Source organism: Lissotriton vulgaris, chromosome 1_1, assembly GCF_964263255.1.
Source record: "Lissotriton vulgaris chromosome 1_1, aLisVul1.2, whole genome shotgun sequence".
Lineage (NCBI taxonomy): Eukaryota > Metazoa > Chordata > Amphibia > Caudata > Salamandridae > Lissotriton > Lissotriton vulgaris.
Genome location: NC_141685.1, coordinates 189,391,239 through 189,409,973, shown reverse-complemented (window position 1 = coordinate 189,409,973; position 18,735 = coordinate 189,391,239). Strand labels below are relative to the sequence as shown.

Genomic DNA, 18,735 nt, shown 5'->3' with positions numbered 1-18,735 from the left:
TCGTGGTCTGAAGATCGCCACACACTTTCGGAAGTCATGATGCCGGGTTTTGAGAGTCTGTATCTTCGGTGGCCGCTGCAGCTCCATCCTCAGGAGGAGGATTCTTCTTTGTCCGGGATCTCCAATTACTTCTGCTTCGCGACCGCTGGGGGGACCGAGGGGGCCCCACCGTGGAGGATGAGTCTGAGTCTCGGCCCGGGGGGGTATGCACTCTGATCCAGACTGTCTCGTCTGTCCAGGCAAAAACTTCTTCTGAAGTATTAAAGAATTGGGTCCGGGACTGAAAAACCACCCGCAGGCGGGCCGGGTAAAGTAAAGCGTACTGGATATGTAAGCCCCTCAGTCGCCCCTTGGCCGCGGTAAAGGATTGGCGTTGCTGCTGCACCAGCCTGGTGTAGTTCGGAAAGATCAGGATTTTGTCAAATAGTAGAGGCTCCTTTAACGATGTCAGCTTTCTTGCTGTTAACTTGGAGACAAAAATTACCTTGATGGGTACAGTCCATACTGGAGAAGACTCACCCTTTCTAGTTTTGTCACCAAGGATAGAAACATAGTGAGTAACATTCCATCCGTCATAAGCTCTCTTCTCATCATATGAATCTTGTTCTTCTCTATGATCGTAGCCATTACCACTATACCTTTAATCAATGAGCTGTGACTGAAATCTAATCCATTCCCAGAAGTTCTTACAGGGCTTCTGAGTCTGTTGTGGTATGCGGCTGAAAACATAGTCAAATAGGCCCAAGCTGAACCTTCATATGAGAAAGGAAGAACCAGATATGGCATTCCCTTTTGTGTGTTATGTGGCATAAGTCCGCACACCCAACAGTCAGTCATATTAATAGCCAGAGGATGTTGGTGCAACAACTGAATAAATGTATTATTCATTCATATATTCGGCTCTCCTTATCTTTTCATGAGGGGGTAGAGCATGCATTTTATGTGAAAGACAGAAAGACGAGAGGGCAAAGAAGTTGTGGAATTAACAAAATGTTTTGATTGCAAAACATGTACGATCCAACCTGTGCAAGCTAATAAAATACACAAAAACATAAAAACACAAAAAGTTACGCCAAATCGACTACGCCATAACTACAATTGTTGTACCATCCATCTTTATCTAAAAATATGTCGCTCATGGCAATCTTCCTCAATCACTCAGCTACTCACTTCTGTATCTCCTGAGGCGCTAGCCACTTGCTAAAAGAACAAAAACCAGGTTACAGTCTGAGTCTCCTACCGTGACCCTGCGACGGAGACAGATGGCACATCTAATACTAATAGCAAAAACAAGGAGGCAAAAAGGACCCAAAAAGAATGTCTTTGAGTAATAAAAGAAAAATGTGTTCAAAATGTTTAGTTCCCTTGATTAGCTCTCGGTGTTAAGTTGTAGCGTGTTTTGCTCTGCACGGTCTGGTCTTTGAACAGAGTTTCTGGATTAGTAGTATCTAGTCGAAGATGCGCAGGCACAGCAGCTTGAAGAATGTCGTCATCTGCTTTCTCAGACTGAGTTCCATAAATTTGAGCATCACTCAAAGGCACAAAAGAAGGGATTGCTGCAGATTCAGATTCTCTTACACCACTGCGGATCCACTGGTCGAAGGGTAATGGCAGTGGCACCTTTTTACAGTGCACGCCATGCACTCAGTTACGCTTGCCGACCACTTTCACAGCCGTGCGGGTGACGAGCAAAACTTGAGTAGGCGCAGACCAACGAGGCTCCAGGTTCTTAGTCCGTTGAAAATTTTTGATGCAGACCCAGTCACCGGGCAAAATGGTGTGACCTGGGTCTGTGGAAGCCTCCGGCAGTGTTATTTGTTGACAAATAACACTTAATGTAGTAGTCAAGTCATGCAAATAGTCGATTAACAGAGGATATGGTATATCTGAATATCTCTTGGGGCGAGGGACGCTCCAAACATTAGCTGAGCGTCCGAATACCACCTCATATGGGCTAAGTCCCACACGAGAGTGCACAGTAGTTCTGGTTGACAAAAGAGCTAGAGGCAAGGCATCAGGCCAAGCAAGGCCCGTACTGGCTTGAATCTTGGCTAGTTTAAGCTTGAGTGTACCATTATAACACTCAACCAAACCCGCTGACTGTGGATGGTTTGCCGCATGGAATTTCTGTCTAATCCCAAGACCAGAACATACTTTCTGCATAATCTGGCCCACAAATTCACTTCTATTGTCACTCCAGACAATGCGCGGCAAACCAAATCTGGGGAAGAATTCTTTAAGCAACACTTTAGCAATCGACAGAGCAGTATTATCTTTCAAGGGGTAGGCATCTATCCAGCAGGAAAAGGCACATACCACCACCAGAACATACTTAAGGTTGTTACATCGATCCATATGAATGTAATCGATCTGCAACACTTCAAAAGGATATGACGGGGGAGCAAAATGACCTGCCGGAGTTGGGGTACCCTTTCCTGGGTTATGCATTAGACAAACAATACAATGCTTAACCACATTCTCTGCACATTTCGGAATTCCTTCATTCTGCCACACAGGAGCCAAGAGCTTACATATGCCTTTCGCACTAATGTGAGCTGGACCATGAGCCATAGTCACGACCGGCAACTCATAAGCGTCCGGTAACAACCATCGCTGATGGTTCGACAACTCCGTCCAACAACCCATCGAATCTAACATTTCCGTACTTTCTTTCCACGTGCTCAATTCCTTCTCAGTAGCCTCTCCCTGAATCGTTTTCACACTCTCAATCGTGTCTTCACACATTCCAATTTCCCTAACCCAATTTGCAGGACCTGACACATACATTCGACTAGTGGTGTTTCTAGCTGTAGTTTTTGCTACCTCGTCTGCAAACGCACTTCCACGACACACATCATCTGTGACTTTCTTATGTGCGCTGCACTTTATGATCGCTATCTGTGCAGGTAAGGTAAGTGACTCAAGAAGATCAGTTACTAACTGACCATGCTGGATCTTCGAACTGTGAGAGGTAAAGAATCCTCTCTCCCTCCATAACTTACCAAAGCTATACGCAACGCCAAAAGCATACTGGCTATCTGTGTACACATTCATTCTCTTTCCCTTTGACAACACACACGCTCTAGTCAAGGCTATTAATTCAGCTGCTTGGGCTGAATTATGTCCAATACGTGCCGTCTCAACAATTGTACATAAGGTGGTGACAGCATAAGCAGAAGTAGTCTCTCCATTTGGAAGCTTGAAACAAGAACCATCCACCCATAGGATCGCATCCGGGTCCTTGAGCGGAGTGTCCTTTAAATCAATCCTACCCTTTGTTTCTTCTTCCGTTAGAAGAAAAAAATCATGTATTTCCTGATCGTCTTTCTCAACTGGGAGTGGCAACAGTGTAGCTGGATTTAACTTACATCTTTTGATATGTACATGGCTTGCTAGAAGTGTCAGCTCGTATCCAGACAAACAAGCACTCGTGGGATGCTGTGTCCTTGTTCTATTCAGCAAGGTATCCACTGCATGTGGAACCATAACAATGAGTGTGTTATCCAACACTAATCCGGCAGACTGTCTTATAGAAATCGCCGCAGATGCCGTAGCTCTAAGACAACTGGGCAAAGCTTTAGCTACTGGGTCTAGTGTAGTGGAGAAATAGGCACATGGCCTCTGCTTATCTCCGAATTGCTGTGTCAAAACTGACAATGCGCAACCTTGTCTCTCGTGAACGTACAGTGTAAAGGACTTGCTATAATCCGGGGTACCCAACACTGGAGCAGAACATAGAGCAGTACATAAGTCAACAAAGCTTTTCTGACATTCATCCGTCCAAGGGAGCGGATGGGGCGTATCTTTCAACGTTAGTGCCAACAATGGTTTAGCCAAAAGTGTAAAATTGGGAATCCATTGTCTACAGTAGGAAGTGATACCCAAAAAGGCACGCACTTCTCTCTGTGTGGTAGGTACAGACATCTGTGAAATAGCGTGAATACGTACTGGGGTCAATTGCCTTCCCTCCTTTGACAAGAGATTACCTAAATAGGTCACTTCTTGGCGGGCATATTGCAGCTTAGATGGTGACACCTTATGATTTAAAGCAGACAAATGATGCAACAATGCAACAGTCACACTCTTGCATACATCTTCCGTATCAGCAGCCACCAGCAAATCATCCACATACTGAATAAGCGTAGCACCAGGAGGCAAAGAGAAAGCATCAAGTTGAGACTTAAGAGCTTTGCTGTAGATGGAGGGACTCTCACAATAGCCTTGAGGAGCTCTCTTAAATCGGAAACTTCGGCCACCTAGAGAGAAACCAAAGATATCCCTACTTTCTTCAGCAATAGGAATACTAAAGAAAGCATTTTTCAAATCAATCACTGAAAACCAAGCTGCAGAAGCAGGAATCATCTTCAACAAAGCTGTAATGTCCGGAAGAACAGGGAACTGTGGCACCACTATTTTATTGACTTCTCTCAGGTCAATAACAAATCGATAAACAGGAGGCTGTGAAGGATCAGTTCTCTTAAGGATCGGAAGAACAGGACTGTTACAAACATTGCCTCTCCATCACTAGGGATACGATATTGAGGAATGCGTGGCAATCTAACATTGTCTTTAACTGTGACGACATAAGGTGGGATCGCAAGATGACCCACGTCATTTGGGCCTGTAGCCCAAAGACTTTCAGGGAGAGAAAGCAACTCAGGTGGAAACTGGTCTCGGGACAGATACATGGAAGACGTCAATTTTCTTCCCCAACGTAAGATGCACACCAGAAGGGGAACAATACAATGTTGCATGCAGTCTTTTCAACAAACCCAGAACCAGCAAATTCTCACGACAACCAGTTGTCAGAATAAGTGAAGCATTCAGATCATAAGGACCTGATCGAAACAGGCAAGGGGCAAGAAACCGGATTACAAACTGGGGCGCCAGAAAATCCCACAGAAGTATTCACTAAGCCAAACAAAGGTGCCCCAGGGAGTTTAGAATGAATGATAGAACTTCTCATCGCACCAGTATCCAAAAGAAACGGTTCTGAAACACCCATAGTATTGACAGTGAAATACGGCCCATTTTGATCTACTGGAATCGACACAACTCCCTTACTTCGTCATTGTAATACTGCGTAGACTGAACTCTCTGCTGATCAAAGTAATTCGTAGTAGATGGAGGAAAAGAACGCTGCTCCTGAGAGGACGCACCTCGTCCTCTACCTCTAGATCCTGTCTGGAAATTACCACGGCCTCGTGGAGCAGACATCCCATTATTACGCTGTAATAAAACAGGACAACTATTCTTGAAGTGTCCCTCTTCCCTACAGTATTCACAATGATTAGGACCTAACGAAGGTCGCGGTGCATAATACTCAGGCTTCTGAAACACTTTCTGAAACTGTGGGGGTTGAGAAAACTGAGGCTGTGTAGGACGCGGAGGATAAGCCTACTGTAAAAGAACCTTCGTTTTCAAATCTTTATTTTTCTTCTCTTTTCTCCTTCTCCTCCTTATCTCTATTCTCATAATACTGTGCAGTGGCCAGTATTTTAGCAGGGGAAGAGACAGCCCATGCACTTTCAGAACTTTTTAATTTATTCGATAATTCGGGAAGCAAATTATAGACCAACTTGTCCACAAACAACCGCTGGCCACCCTCTATACTCAAATCCTGACCACTATGGTCAATAAACGGCTGTTCAAAACGAGTGAAGAAATCCGAGACGCTTTCATCTTTCTTTTGCTTGCATGCAGCCAGCTTAACCCAATTTACTCGCACCGCAGGCATCATTGTCTTCATCAATTCAATTATTCTACCTGGAAAAGCCATAATCAGATCCTCGGGTTTCGCACCACCCACTTGATTCGCATCCGCAGCTCTAATAGCAGCCCAATCGCCACCCAATTCAGCCACATGATTTTCCCTACGAATCCGTGCCCATATTGCTTGCGGAACAACATTTCCAAATAACATATCAATGTCGGCCAAATTCATAATACAGGCATCAACTGTTTGAGACAATTCCTTATAATATCCAGCAGGATTTTTACGGGGGTCCGGAAGAGTTTGTTTGAGTGCCAATACTTCAGACCTTTTCCAGGGTTCATGGACCCATATACGCTGGAAATAAGCAGGGACAGGAGGTGGACCAATCACCGCTTCTCTCCATACTGGAGGAACTTCATGCATTGGATAGTTCTTACTGCCTTGTTTATTAACAATATCAGCCTCGGAAAAGGACAGGGACAAGAACATTGTTCGAAACGCAATGAGTCTACTCACTGCCTCCTCAACTCAGGGTCCTACAATAAAACCTCTATCAAAATCAGCTTGTAATTTCAGTAGTTCCGAAGATCTGACACCATATCTTCCCAACCTCTGATAAGAGTTTGACACATAACACTAAAAACCTATCTCTGCGTGGGCTCTACCCATTGATGGAAGCAACTCATAATGTCTTTGGTACTATATTCCTGTCCATGCTCAATCCGAACCCAAAACCACTTTCTCGTCCGTAAGAGGAAGTTGACAACGAAATTGTCATTTAGAGAAGGCTGGAGACAGATTTAAAGACCCAAGAAGAGGTGAAAAGAAACTCGAAACAGCATCTGCTATTCTCCTCTGTGAAGTAGGAGAATCCCTCAAGAGAATAGGAGGCATTACAGATGTAGAGGGCAACTGGGACTGAAACATAGCTGACTGAGGAGTAAGAGCGGGAGAAGGTGGGGGCTGAGGCAAAGAAGCATTAATAGGCTGTGCTGGATGCTGGACAATCGGCAACTGAGCAACTAGTGGTTGAGCAACGGGAGGGGGCAATGGAGGTGCATTAGGATTCTGGGCATAGGGCGGAGGTGAATTCAATAAACAAGACATTAGGGAATCTTCTTCTAATTCTTTATTCGTATCTGGAGAGGAAGTAGGCAACATCGGATAGCATCTATCTATCTCCATGCGATGTTGTCTCTCTAGTACCTCATTCGCACCATCTACTTCGTTATTTTTAAACTGCTGGGCAGCCTGTATAATCGACATGTCTTGTGCTTTCTTATCTTTCTTTGCTTGTTTAATTTTATTCTGTTTTGCTTCCTTACGCCAAAGGCGGAAAGAGTCAAACATTGCCGGCCGGGCTTTTCTTTTAAACAGGATCGTTTCTAAATAATCTAGATAGCGGGGTCAAAACTACCATTCTGGGGCCATCTCAAAAGTCCACTATTTTTCGTGTATCAGACCCACGTCTCGTTAAAGGTAATGGGACCAATACCATGTTTCAAATAGAGCACATAATTGGGAGTTCCGACTGGAGGGATCGGACATGATTCCTCCAACTGGGAATCCCTCGTACAACCAAAGCAACAGATTCTTTTAAACTTACTCAGTCCTGGCATCATCACTTCTCTAGACTGATCACAAACAACAAGGGGTGTGAATCAATGAGACAGTACAAACGTACGTACCCCTTGGCTTCAGCTATTGCAATACCTGAATAAAAAAACAACAAAAAAAGAAACAAAGGTCTGTGGGAGCGACCCACCAAATACTTAACTAAGGATCGTTCTACACCAGCGAAGGTCTGTCTTTCGTCTCGCTTTACCAAACATCATCAGAAGGGTCCAAGGCAGGGCGACAGTCTGGGCAGCAGTCATCAGCAGCCGTCTGAGAGGAGTAGCCGTGCTGAAAAAGACCTGCGGTCTACTTCCGACATACAGGGGTCGATCACGTGGTGCGCTTCCTCTGGAATTTTCTTGCCGGGCTCCTCACGGCCCTCGGGCTCAACCGCTATCGCTGAAGTCACCCCACATTGGGCGCCAGTTGGAGAACAGCAGCCTTAAGGCCCGGCAGCGCAGGGTACGCCTGAAATCCCCAGGATTCACCTGCCTTGTCAGAAACAGAGACATGGACCCTTCGTCTGGCGTAGAAGATGGTATTTATTAGCTGCAGCTAGTACAGTGGTCTTAGAAGTCGTTGGTATAATGAGGTTCAAAAGAGACTGCCACTTAACTCCGTGGCGCACAGGTTTATATACGATACAATACAATACAATACAATGCAAAATGCAATCACACAAGAGCATGAGCTATAGGCAAACGTTATAGACAATGTTTTAAGACCAAAGCAACTCAAGTTCCCAGTTCTGTGGTCACTCAACCCCTTAAGTAAATTACAAATGAATCCACACAATTCGATTTACAAGTAGAGAAAACACAGCTACATGTTGTAGAAGGACAGTCGTGAAACAAGAGAATGCATGAGACATGTAGCGAAGGACAGCAGATAAGATAACTTAAAGAAAACAATGGTGTGAACCAACATGTAGTCTCTCATGATCAGTAAAATTGGTTCTATTACTGAAATTGTTCGGACATGCTGGGCATTGATAAGGTGTTTTCACAGTGTGGATGCCCTTACAGAAAGTGAGACATACTTTTTGGCTGAAATTTACCTGGCATTCAGAGCACTGATAAGGATTTTCCCTGGTGTTGACACACTCATGTAGAGTGAGACGGGATTGATGACAAAAGTTGTTCTCATATTCAATGCACATACAAGATTTTGTTATGAGATTAACATCTTCACATTTGTTTTTATCTTGCATACTCATCATGTTAAATCAGAAACTGAATCCAGTGTCAGGCAAGGTTTAGTTAATGTTCACAATTAACCTCTCAAATAGACTGTACATTCAGTTCTTAACACTTCTGTCTGGAGCGCATATGTTGGCACATCTATAGGCAGCGTAGATAAGTCGTCCAACAACTCTTTATTGAGCACTCCTCTTGCACCTTGGAGAGCGCCTCTCACAGGTTACATTCTCATGCAGTCTCTGTGTTATGTCCAGGTGGGCTCTTATCAACAGTTACTCATTTTGTGAGTCAAGCATTTCCCACATTTCTGTAGGGGTTCTACAAGGGAGTAATAAGACGTTAGTCTAGCATTCAGTGCTTGTAACAACTAATGGCAAGACAAAATCATATTAAGCATTATCATTAGCACAATAAACAGTTCCTTTTAGCCTTTGTTTGCCATGTGAGTGGGATTGAGCACTGCGGCTACTGTGACATCTTGCCCTGTTGCTTTTGTGAGAAAATCAACATTTATGATTCATTTATAGCACTGAAGTGTTCTGTATTTCAAACGTTTGCCAAAGTTTTAAATTAGTTTGATATGTAGAGATGGTGGCATGAACTTCTTTACATTAAATATGGCATTGTAGTTTCATATTATAGTTTTAATTGTCACTCTCAATAATATTAGAGCACTTAAAATATTTTGAGTGAAGGAATTAGAATAATACAATTGGGTTTTACCATCATGACAATAATTCAAGAAAACCTGAACAACATGGGTTTTAAAGACTTCCTAACAGTGAGCAGAGTAGGTTGAGTTCAGATAAACAGGTGCAGAGAAAGACAGGCGGAGGTTGCAAGAAAGAAAGTTTTAGGCTTGGGTGGTTTTACATTTTAGAACTTCCAGCAGAGAGTATCTTTGGCTTCTGAGTACTATTCTAGGGTCTTTACTTGTTGAAATCCTGGGGAAACCTTTACCAATTACTTTTGTTTACACTGTGTTTGTTCTCTCTTCTTGAATCAGGTGACTTAAGTTGTGTTCCCTCACTTTCAAGTCGTTCTGACAATACTTATGATGCTCTGAGCATGGATATGTTTCAGCTCATGGTCAGCTTCTCTAGGATGTTTCATTAGATTGAATTTACAACAAATGCGTATTAATCTGCTTCTTAAGTTATGCATCTCTCTTGCCCTGATTCTCTGCCTGATGCTCTAGCTATATGATGTCATTTGGAATGTTATGATGTTATGATGTTTGTACTTGAAGGGGTAGCAGTTGGAGAAGATGGGCTGAGCAGCCAGGAGGCTCCTCCTGGTGGGGCTTATATTAAGACTTACATTGAAATTTACCAAGATGTAACTTGAAGAATAAACTACAACTACAAGAGCTGTCTACAAGACTTCATTGATTTCGACATTGGCGACGATTTAAAAAGGAGAAGAACATACGCGTGGAGAAAAGAATATTTGGCAGCTACTGGAACTGGAGCTGAAGGTACTAATATTACTAAAGACATTGAACTATTTAAGCTATCTGGCACCTGCCCTACCAGTGACCCAGACAACGGTCGCTCTAAGATGTAACTTGAAGAATAAACTACAACTACAAGAGCTGTCTACAAGACTTCATTGATTTCTACAAAAGGTTAACTTATTTTAATGAACATTGCATGGATATTGACCTATTCTGATTTTCATATCCTTGTAAGTAATGAAATATCCCCTGGAAGTGAAATTATTTTTACAATTAGTGCTTGCACTGGACCTACATTTCGGTTTAATTTACATTTCAAAAGCCATTCCATTCTCATAACTCACTCTTGTTGAATCTTTTTGATCTCTTTACTTTGAGGCTGTGTGAAGCATAATAAAGTATATGAATTAGAAAAATCAGTCTCAGGCTTAGTTGTTGTCTCTGTTCCCAGATGGCTGCCACGCCTGCTTTCGAAGTTGCTGCAAACGTAAGAGTTCCAGGTCATCTTCATTTTCTCAAAATAATCATTCTTATGCGTGGAGGATTTGTTGTTTGTTACTAAGTCACTATTTTGATTTCACACTCCATACTTTGCCACCCTGTAGAATGAAACTGAAATAGTTAATAAAAGTAAATTGGCAAAAAGAAATGTTTACAAGCTGATTCAATGCATAAAGTTGTTATTTTTAGAATGCAAGCAAAGAAATGCTGAGCATGAGCATCCATGCAGTTTGTAGTCAAGGAGTGTATAACAGGAGTAGGAGACCACTAAGACGAAGGCAGTAGGCACAGGGCGGGAACTGATGCTCAGCTCCTGCTATTGCTTAAGCCAGGTTAGATCATGCATTGGCATTCCTGGGTACAGGGGCCTTACAATACCCAGGGCACTCCTTCCTACATCTCTATGGAAAATAAAACATTTAGAGAAAATGCAGGAGGAAGCCAGGCCTAGGATTAGGGGCTACATCTGTGTGTGTGGCCTTTGCAGGGAGGTCACTGATTAACAATGTGCAGAGAGAGATAACATGTGAGTAGAAAGGCAGGGGAAGGATCAGGAGGAAATGCAGGAAAGGACAGAGTGAAGGGGTTAGGGAAGGGAGAAATATGGTGAAGAAAAGAATGGCAGCAGATGTCGAGAGAGCTAAGCTGCGTGCAGGAGGGAACGGGAAATGAAAGTTGCAGAAGTAGAGCAAGCAGTAAGAGTGGAGGACAGAAGAATGGGGCAGACGGCTAGAAACGTAATGTACTTGAAGATAATTAAGGAAGGAACAGAGGAGAAAGAAGGTAGGGGAAAGCAGAGGAGTGAGGTGAGGAATGCATGCAGAAGAAGAAGAGACAGGTGGGTTCAGTATAACACATGAAGTGGTAGAAACCAGAGCAGGCAGTGGAAGAACTGAAGGATGGCGCTAAAGTCAAGAATGCAAAAGAATAGATTTCCCCTTTCTTCTACTACCTTCTTTGAGCAAGATCACAGGCTAAACAAGTTGTCCATGGTTGAATACCCATCCCGAACACTCCCAGGGTCAATCTTATGGATTTCGGCCCACTCCTTGATGCTGCCTAAAATGATCTTTGCAAACAATTTTTCGCCCACATCAAGGAGGTTGATCTAATATTTTTAGGATTTTTTGTGTCATCTTTCTTATGTATCTGTCTGATGATGGAGTCTCTACATGTTTCAAGAAGTAGACATTTTTTCACATGCGTGATGCATATGTGTACATTCGACATGTGTGCAGTCAAAATATACACATCTGCATAGAAATATATGGAAAGATATGCCCCACCATCAGAAACACAGCCGCTGGGCTACCAGTCACATCGTAAAATGGTTGCCTGTGAGCAGCTCGGGTGGTTTCTCAGCCTACGCTTCCCAGAATAAACATATGCTCTTTAATAACCTAGACTTCTGTACTACTTACTATACATTCCTCTCTCGAACAAATTCATTCACCTAGTAGGAAAAGTGTGGGTTTTGTCGGGCAGAATCCCTTTAGGGTCAAAAGCAAGACAGTGTAGCAGGAATTTGTTCTTGTATGATTAGGAATTTGTTTGTGAAAGACACAAACATGAATTTCAGTAGCATGGCAACCAAATTGTCAAACAAGTTGATCAATCTAAAATTGGCAGAATACTCTGAGGCCTCTTTCTGTGGTCCAAGATCCTTGCTCTTATCCAGGGCATCACTTAAGCTTGGAGTCTGAGTTCTTCTCCCCAAACATCTCCTCAGGGAAGTTTCCTGTCATACGTTTGGAACAAGTCAGCGTTCCTCCAACAACTGAACTGAACACTAATATTTGGTTGTAAAGATGACTATCAGCCTTTCCTCACACAGCAGGGTCTTGGCTCACCTCTCACAACGGAATTGTCACTCAGACGTGAGGACACCTCCAACCAACCAAGTATTATTTGCCAGCTTATCACTTAGGAAATGACCATTTATCAACAATGGCCAAGGAAGCTACAGCATGGCGAATATCTCTTTCCCTATTTTATACAGGCAATTAAATCTAAATAAGTCCTGGCTTAAATAACACCCAATTTAGATTCTTTAAAAAATACCAGGAAATCCTGTCCCATAATTAACAAATATCACTAAACAACCTCCTTGTGGAGAAGTGTGGCTCAATGGTTAGAGCGGCAGACCCTGATGCAGAGGTCTAGCCCGGGACCAGGGTTCAATTCCCCGCCTCGGCGGGTCTTGGGCTCAAAAATTCCACGGACCTGATATTTCTCGCCTCGGTGCCTATTCCAACATGGAGTCCCACTCTGCAACTCTGGGCAATAGCTTGCTTAATCTCCACAACGGCCCCCACAACGCTAAGGATGCCTGGCCCCCACCTTGGGAGTGCCCAGGAGTGGACGCCTCACAGGGAAAGCCAGGATGGGTTCCACAGCGGTATTCGTACAAGCGCCTTGAGACCCTTGCGGGTGAGTAGTGCGCTATACAAGTATCAATTTACATTTACATTTACTTAACTCCATTTCTCACCCACCAATACCATATTTCACCCTGCAATGTTGCAAAATATGGTTTTCAAAAACGGCATCATGCCGATATCCACAGCATTTAAGGTTTCATCCCGGTAGTGCAGAACTAACGACATTCTATTTAAGAAACCATATACACATTACATATTCCTTATCCAGTTCATTTCCTAATGCACTACCAAATAGGTCTCGATCTGTGTTAGTTTATTAATGAGTGCAAAGAAATATTACCAAAATTGCCATTAGGTTTCCTTTAATTTATCTTTAAGGACCACTCCCATCAGTCAACAAACTTTTTTCCATGCAACAAACAGTTCTTGCCACATAAATATTCCATGCTTATTGTGTAATACGACATACAGTATTTGAATTGTTTGCAGAATATTGTACATTAAGTGGCACATTGCACATATAGGTAAACATCGAACAATACGTTTTTTAATACTGAATTGTTACGGAGGGCTCTAAGTCTATTAGAACATTTCCCCACAAGAGGCCAGAATGTTCTAGTTTGTAAAACAAAGGCCTCATGGATCCAGAGAGGGTTGAAATCTCTCTCGGTCTTCGTGACGTCTTTGGTCACAGCAAGAGCTGTCAAAAAATATTGGAATGTTGGAGCTCCGGACTTCTACTAGTCATTAGAAGCCTGGAGCACTCCATTGTCTCTAATGGAGCGCTCAACATTCCAATATTCTCATTCAACTTACAACATAGTGATAAGACCTCGATTACGCAGCCCTATGCCATTATTAGTTCAGTTACTCATATTTCCGGCACTGTTGGATCTGCGATGGGCAAGCCCAGCACAAAGGGGGTAGCTTGGCTCAAGTGTCAAGGCAAGTGAAGGCTGTCGTGTTAAGCCGGCTTTGACCCAATAATATCTCCTTGTACAACCACCAAAAAGAAGGACACCACACCACTGTTGTAGAAAAATACGATTCCTTTATGTAAAAATTCTCTGTTGTGAATGGGGATCAATTAGGAAAGCACATTTATATTTCTTTTGGTCACAATTTGCTGGGTTTCGATTTTGGAATAGATACAATAAATAAGCTCAGAATTACAATTCATCAATAAATAGAATAAATATCAGGAATAAATATCTTCAATAAATAGAATAAATATCGGGAATAAATATCTTCAATAAATAAAATAAATATCACTTTCTGTTTAGCAGAATAAATACTGGTTCAGTTACAAGAACATTCACAGGTTCATTCTGGTATCGCTGCCACCAATTAAATACTTCAGGAACATTACATTTGCAAATACATTTCAGGTTGGAAAGATAACTCTTACAGTTTATGACGATTTCACCATTAATGTACACAGGCTTCTCTGGGCACAAAAGGAGTGTTGGGACTCTATAAGAATCACACGGGGGTTATGCGCGTGTATCTAAAAGGCAAGGAAAGACAGTGAACACTTCATTTACACTCGGCTGCCACCGGGTTGAGATCTCTGTTTGCCGGTGGGGTCTAAGCGCGCCTAAGGGCTTTACCACTGCTAGCACTCAGGCGGCACCAGTTCAAAGTCTGTAGACTGTCAAACGGGGCTGCCGAAGAGGTCACACGAACTTCGCGCTCAGTCAAATAAATGCCGGTTCTCAGTTCCTTTATATCACCGCTTCCCACCTGAAGAAACGGGCCCACCTCACATCAGCTGTAATCGGAAAGCGATTCAGTCGGGTTCAGCACTTCTCTCACCAGCGATGGGTTCTCAGGGGCTCCACGGACCTCCCTCCGACTTCCTCAAACAGGGATGGTTCCCGCCCACAGCTACAGCCACCGATTCACTGGGGAGGGGCAGAGACAGTAGTCCCGCCCAACGAAGGCCGGCCTTTCCCCGCCCCGGCGCACCACCTCACCTCAGTCTGCGCAGGAAGCACTCAACGCCGGTGGAGTTCGGAGACGTCCGAGCTCCTCGCTGGAGGCGCCTGTCACAAAGAGGCACAGAAGACGTTCGCGGTCGTGGCGAACTTGCTCTCGCCTCCTGACCCGAGTCTGTCGTAATTCACCACCGGGGGGGCGGGGAAGGCACACGGAAATGGCCACAGTCTCTTGGGGGTGACGAGGCACTCGCTGGGCAGGCACTGTAGGCGCGAGGTCACCGCACACACAGCTGACTGGAACGCCAGTCAGGATCCACGCAAGTGACCCTTGCTTGCTCTACTGCCTGCGCTACCAGCCGCCTCAGGGGTCAACAGTGCAGGTGTCAATCTGGTGTCAAGTCTGGAATCTCCTTCTTCACCTAGATCTGGAACATCATTATCCTATCTAGTCTTCTGGTCATCTCCAAAATGGGCGCCAGGGACTGGACCTTATATAGCCAGTGTCCTGAGGTGCTGGCTCGTGCCAGTAGGTTCTAGAACCTTCTTGGGGCTAAGCCAATGACATGGCACTTCTAAGAGGTATTTGGGACCCTAACAGCCACCATACTGGGGTTCTAGAGCAGCAATTTTGTGTACCTGAGGAAAATAAAGTAATTCCTGTCAGGAATGCGCGCCAAGTAAAAGGGCGCCAAAACCTTGAAAGGTCAAGGTTCATGGAGGCTCCAAGGGGAGTCACTCACATGAGGAAAAGGGATGGCAACCATTTTGAGGCCATTCATACAGGTTGCCAATCCCTGTCTATAATGTCACAGGTTTCGCCAGGTGCCTTGCAAATAGGTGCCAAAAACCTTGTGAACAACTGGGCGTCAAGGTCCTGGTAGACAAAGAAAAGCGACACATTTTGGGAGGTACAGGGGAACAAAAGAAATCATAGTGGTGAGGGGACTCTCAGAAGCAGACGGGTCTAACACGCGTCCCTCCCAGCTGAAAGTGGGGAGAGCTACCCAACCCCTTGGGAGTTCTCAACACTAAGGCGGAAATACCTGGAGAGACCGTCTGCATTGGCGTGGTCAACTCCGGGTCGGTGTTTCACCCGAAAGTTCATTCCCTGTAGGGAAATAGACCACCTCAACAGTTTGGGGTTTTCCCCCTTCATCTGCATGAGCCAGCGAAACGGTCGGTGGTCTGTCTGAACAAGGAAGTGTGAACCAACCAAGTATGGTCGCAGCTTCTTCAGTGCCCAGACCACCGCAAAGGCTTCCCGTTCAATGGTACTCCACCTCTGTTCCCGGGGAAGCAGTCTCCGTGACAGAAAAACCACGGGTTGACCCAGACCCTCTTCATTGAGTTGCGATAACACCGTCCCAATGCCAATGTCGGATGCATCTGTCTGGACAATGAATTTCTTCGTGAAGTCTGGAGCCTTCAAGATGGGAGCGTTACACAATGCTTGTTTCAGAGTGTCGAAGGCTCGCTGACAAGCCTCCGTCCGGATGACTCTCCTGGGTTGCTTCTTGGCCGTGAGTTCAGTAAGGGGTGCCATGATAGTGCCATACCCCTTCACGAAGCGTCTGTAGTAACCTGTGAGGCCCAGGAAGGCTCGGACCTCAGTCTGGGTCTTGGGGGGTTTCCAGGCCATGATTGCCTCAATCTTCGCCTGAAGGGGCTGCACCTTTCCCCTGCCCACCAAGTGACCTAAGTACACTACCGACCCCTGTCCAATCTGATATTTGCTGGCCTTGATCGTCAAGCCAGCCCTTTCAAGGGTTTGGAGAACGGCTTGCAAGTGCTGCAAGTGATCCTCCCAACTGCTACTGAAGACAGCTATGTCATCCAAGTAGGCAGCAGAGAAGGACTCCATCCCGGTGAGGATCGTGTTCACCAACCGCGGAAAAGTGGCAGGAGCGTTCTTAAGCCCAAAGGGCATGACTCAGAACTGGTAGTGTCCATCAGGTGTGGAGAAGGCTGACCTTTCCTTGGCTCCGTCGTTCATGGGAATCTGCCAGTACCCTGCAGTGAGGTCAATGGTACTGAGATATTGGGCAGGTCCCAACCGGTCAATTAGTTCATCCACCCGAGGGATCGGATGAGCATCCATTTTGGTTACCGAATTTAGTCCTCGGTAATCCACACAGAATCGCAATTCTGGTGTGGCGCCAGGTGGAGCAGCTTTGGGCACTAAAACCACCGGGCTAGACCAAGGGCTACTTGAAGGTTCAATGACTCCTAGCTCCAGCATCTTAGCTACTTCACTTCGAATGCTGGCCTTCACCTTGTCAGACAGCCGGTAAGACTTGGACTTCACAGGTGGGCTGTCTCCTGTGTCCACATCATGGGTACACAGGTGGGTCTTACCCGGGACAAGGGAGAACAGAGGAGCGAATGACCCCAAGACCTGGCGACATTCCTCCTGCTGCTCAGGAGTCAGGGATGGCGAGAGTTTCACTCCCTCCACCGACCCATCCTTTTCTTGAGACGCAAAAAGGTCAGGGAGAGGCTCTGTGTCCTCTTCCTCTGATCCGTCAGTCACCATAACCAACATGACTTCGGGCCTCTCGTAATGGGGCTTGAGGCGGTTGGCATGTAACACCCGATGTGGGTGCCGAGGGGTCTTCACGTCCTCCAAGTAGGTAGCCTTGCCCATCTTCTCCAACACCTCATAGGGGCCTGTCCAACGGTCCTGGAGGGCACTCAGCTCCCCAGGCTCCATCACCCACACCTTCTGACCAGGCTCCAGCTCCACCGGGTGAGCATTGTGGTCATACCACGCTTTCATCACAGACTGGCTGGCTTCCAAGTTGTCAGAAGCTTGCTTCCACAACTTAGCCATTTGGCTCCGGAAGGCCAGCATGTAGCTCACCACGTCCCGGGGAACTTTCCGAGGAGACTTTTCCCAGGAGTCCCTCACCAGGCTGAGAGGTCCACGTACAGGGTGCCCGTACAAAATCTCAAAGGGGCTAAAGCCCACTCCCTTCTGTGGCACTTCCCTGTAAGAAAAGAGCAAACAGGGTAGGAGGACGTCCCATTTCCTCCACAAGCTTTCGGGTAGACTTCTGATCATACCCTTCAATGTTTTGTTGAACCTTTCCACAAGGCCACTGGCCTGTGGGTGATAAGGAGTGGTAAACCTGTAGGTCACCCCACACTCCTTCCACATTGCCCGCATGTACGCTGACATGAAGTTGGTCCCCCTGTCAGACACAACTTCTTTGGGGAATCCCACTCGGGTAAAGATCCCCATCAGGGCCTTTGCCACTACCGGTGCAGTAATGTTTCTCAGAGGTATTGCCTCCAGATACCTTGTGGCATGATCCACCAGTACCAGGATGAACCTGTGACCGGATGATGTTGGTGGATCTAGGGGCCCAGCAATGTCGATGCCCACCCTTTCAATGGGGGTGCCAATGACGGGAAGTGGTTCCAGGGGATCCTTCAGCTTCATCCCTGTTTTCCCAGTGGCTTGGCATGACACACACGACTGACAGTATGTGTCGGACGCCACCCTCATTCGAGGCCAATAAAAGTGGGGGACAAGCCGTGCAAAGGTCTTGTCCTGTCCCAGGTGTCCTGCCAAGGGAATCTCGTGAGCCAACTCTAATAGGAAGGATCGGTAACACTGTGGGATTACCAGGGCCCGTGACAGTCCGTGCACTGGCGCCCTGGGCTCACTGTAGAGGAGACCATCCTCCCAGTAAACACGATAGTTCCCAGACTTGTTACCTGCTGCCTGGGCTTCAGCCTGTTGCCTCAGACCCTCGAGGGTGGGACATTCCCTCTGTCCCTTGCTCACTTCCTCCCTGGATGGTCCCCCCTCCACTCGCCACTCAGCGGGGATAGGCAGATCCTCCAACGGAACCATGTCCTCCTCCGCGGACTCCGGGTGCATCTCCTCCGATGGCCTATCCGTCTCACAGGGCACGGACAT

The 18,735-nt window shown here is 45.7% G+C and overlaps 1 protein-coding gene across 1 annotated transcript in view; it reads right to left on the bottom strand.

The window, feature by feature from the left end:
- Positions 1–10,315: 10,315 nt before the first annotated feature.
- LOC147738139 (uncharacterized) overlaps positions 10,316–18,735 on the bottom strand; it is a 254,737-nt gene continuing 246,317 nt past the window's right edge. Inside the window, exon 2 of the transcript XR_015307466.1 lies at positions 10,316–10,587. The gene's annotated coding sequence lies outside the window, so the exon portion shown is untranslated. The remainder of the gene's footprint in view (positions 10,588–18,735) is intronic.